A 3,106-nucleotide genomic window follows, 5' to 3' on the forward strand; every position below is an offset into this window, starting at 1 on the left:
TGCCAATAAGGAATAGCAAGGAGAAATTTTAAAATGTCAGGAGATAGAAAAATGGCTTTGAACATAGGAAGTACCATTATGATATTCTGATCCTACAGTAATATTATTTCAGTGTTAGTTTTCTATAACTCTTAACAGGTGTTCAAATGCACTTAAAATTAATTCAGTGCTTCTGAAGATGGGTTAAGAGTTTTTACCCACCCAAAACCAGTTTTGCTCATGGGATAGAGAGTCAGCCTGCAGACTGAAAGGTCCCAGGTTCGATTCTGGTCAAGGGCATGTACCTGGGTTGCGGGCACATCCCCAGTGGGGAGTGTGCAGGAGGCAGCTGATCGATGTTCCTCTCTCATCAATGTTTCTAACTCTCTATCTCTCTCCCTTCCTCTCTGTAAAAAATCAATAAAATATATTTTAAAAAAAGAGTTTTTACCCAAAATGATGACTCCATAAACAAATCATGTTTAAAAATGTATAAAGAAACCTAATGAAAATATAACCTAATAGCAATTCCTTAATTTCTAACATGGAAATAACTGTTTAAATCTTATTGTGAAACAGTTTAAAATAAAGTATTACATCTAATGCCAAAGTTGATTTGGTAAAGAATTTTGGTTTAAAAGGATTCAGAGAAGACTTTAGCTTCTGAGCTTATAAGAATGATAAATTTATCTTATTTATCTTTTTGAGATACATATTTTCAAGAGCAATGGGAAGAACACGAACTCTGCACTGGACTGTTCCTCTTGTTGCTCTGTTTCCTAGTGTTTTAGTTGCTATCTAGAAGTTCTGACTGATCACATAAAACCTGTTTTCACAGAAGAGGGTTGTTAGAAAGAGAGAAAAAGAAAAATTTATGTGTCTTACACTTAAAAGGATCTTTTGGGCTTTTCCTTTTACAGCTTCTCTCTTTTTCCTCTCATTTGGGTCTGGTGGGGTTTTTTTGTGTGTGTGAGTGTGAATGTTTTTCATTAGCTATTTTTAAAGGTAATAAACATGTATGACAAAGTTATAGCTTCTTCATTTTATTTCTACTTTTACAATTGTTTTCGTTTCTGATCATTTACAATGAGAAAGCATGAAATTTATTTATATGAAATCTAAGGTGATTTCTGAAAATGGCTCTAGATTTGCTCAATTATTGTGGACAGTATTTCCCTGCCCTTGGAGACATCCTTTAAAGCCTTCTGCGTTGGGCTTCTCATCCTGCAATTCTGAAAACAATTCTGATTCAAGTCCAGCCAGTTCCCTAGGTCCAGATCGGGAGTCTGTAATAAATTTTGTTTTTCAGGAAGGATTTAAATCAATTTGAGGATGATAGCTTTTCAATACGTTTCTTAGGAAATTGAAATTGTTTGAGAAGTACTTGCTTATCATGTTGAGTTTTGGCATTTTGGAGGAAAACCATGGCATCCCACAGTCGTCCCTTGATCTCCGTAAAGACATGTGATTTTGGGTGGGTGACCCATGGGTCTGACTCAGTGTAGCAAGGCTATTTGTGGACATCTGGAGCTCAAAGTATGTCTAACATCTGCGATACTGATGTTAAGACTTTTTGCAATTTTTTTTAGCTCAGTCTTTTTTTTTTTTCTGCCATAATTATAACTAGAAAAAAAGCTTATAATATTAGCACAGTATCTGAAAAAAACGTTAACTGGTTCACTTCTCCAATACAGCAGAACTTTAAAACTTGCTTCTTCAGCTATATTTTGAGTATTTGTGTTTATTTGACTGATTTCCAGATTTGAAATGAGCAATCAGAAAAGAAAACTCTGGAGAACTGACAAAACAAAATATCTTCAGGACATCTATATAGGATAAGAGCTTTTTATGGCAGTGTAATTTCAGAGAATGAACTTCATTGGCAAGATATTTACTTTCATTCATCACAATTATTTGTCTTTTTGTCTTTAAGTATGTGAAACAATAATGTGGTCTGTGGTCTTTAGTAAGGAAACATGTTGATTGCAAATCAAGTGAGGGTATATCTCTGATTCAATCAAAATTCCTACTATTTGTTCTTTAGCCTCCTGAATAATTACCAAAAATGTGGCCTTTGAATATTTCAAGTCTCTCTCTCTCTCTCTCTCTCTCTCTCTCTCGTATTCTCTCATGCGCTTGCTCACTCTCCTTCTCATATACTTATTTTCTTTGAAAGCGTAAACATATTGAAAGGGCCTTGTCTGAGGTATTGAGGTATTCCTCGAAGGTTAAGGCTGTGATCAATGCAGGCTCTGCTGGGCCTCCTTCAGTAAGCTGTCAAAATCCATGGCTTCGTACTTGCTTTTCACTGACGCACGAAGGGCCTCTTCGGAATTGGAATCTGGGCAGGGGGTGGAGGAGTCGGTGAGTGGGGAAGGCGGTGAGCAAGTCAGAAAGGACATACGGTCAGAAAATCTGCCGCCACGGAGTAGACGTGGCCCAAGACCTCGGGGAGCCCTGGACAGTGGGCACCAGCTCAGCCACTCGGCTGTCACACGTCTGCTGTGTCGCCAACGTCTCAGGGCCTTGGGTGCCATTGGTAGAATGTGGGGGGCTGATCTAGAGCACCCCAGGGTTCTTTTATCCTATAATCCTACTTCCCTCAAGACTTCCTGCCCACTAGCAAGCCGTTGTGCATGTCAGCTAAGGCAGCTACAAAACTAGGGTGCCCTCCCTGTCTGGCCATGAACCCGGGTCCCAGAAATGGGCCTGCGCCAGGTGGAGCGCTGCCCAGCCTGGAACCCTCCCAGCCCGCCCCCTCCCCCTGACACTCAGCCCCGTGCTAAGGAGGGTGCGGTGGACTCTCCCCTGCAAATAATTCTCTCCTGGACTGTACTTCTTTGTCTTTCTTCACTGACTTGTCCCCAAATGGGGAGGGCATGGCCACAGTATTGTTAATGGACAAAGCTGCTGCCTGTAGGGGCCACCACAGATGCTGTGAGGTCATGGTGCTGCCATGTGGCTGTGGACATAAGACTGGACCTTCCAAGAGGCCCCGGGAGACCTGACTCTCTTTTTGGTGCCCGTCCTAGGACAGGACAAGATGGACCAGAGACCGGAAGGAAAGTAGGATGGCAGCCACGAGGGGAAGTGGCTGCAGAGCTGTAGGAACTGGCACAGGGGGCCT

The 3,106-nt window shown here is 41.4% G+C and overlaps 1 protein-coding gene across 1 annotated transcript in view; it reads left to right on the plus strand.

The window, feature by feature from the left end:
• SLC25A21 (solute carrier family 25 (mitochondrial oxoadipate carrier), member 21) overlaps positions 1–3,106 on the plus strand; it is a 271,929-nt gene that overhangs the window by 45,004 nt on the left and 223,819 nt on the right. The window lies entirely within an intron of this gene.

The sequence above is a fragment of the Myotis davidii genome, unplaced genomic scaffold, assembly GCF_000327345.1.
Source record: "Myotis davidii unplaced genomic scaffold, ASM32734v1 scaffold730, whole genome shotgun sequence".
NCBI classification, from domain to species: Eukaryota; Metazoa; Chordata; class Mammalia; order Chiroptera; family Vespertilionidae; genus Myotis; species Myotis davidii.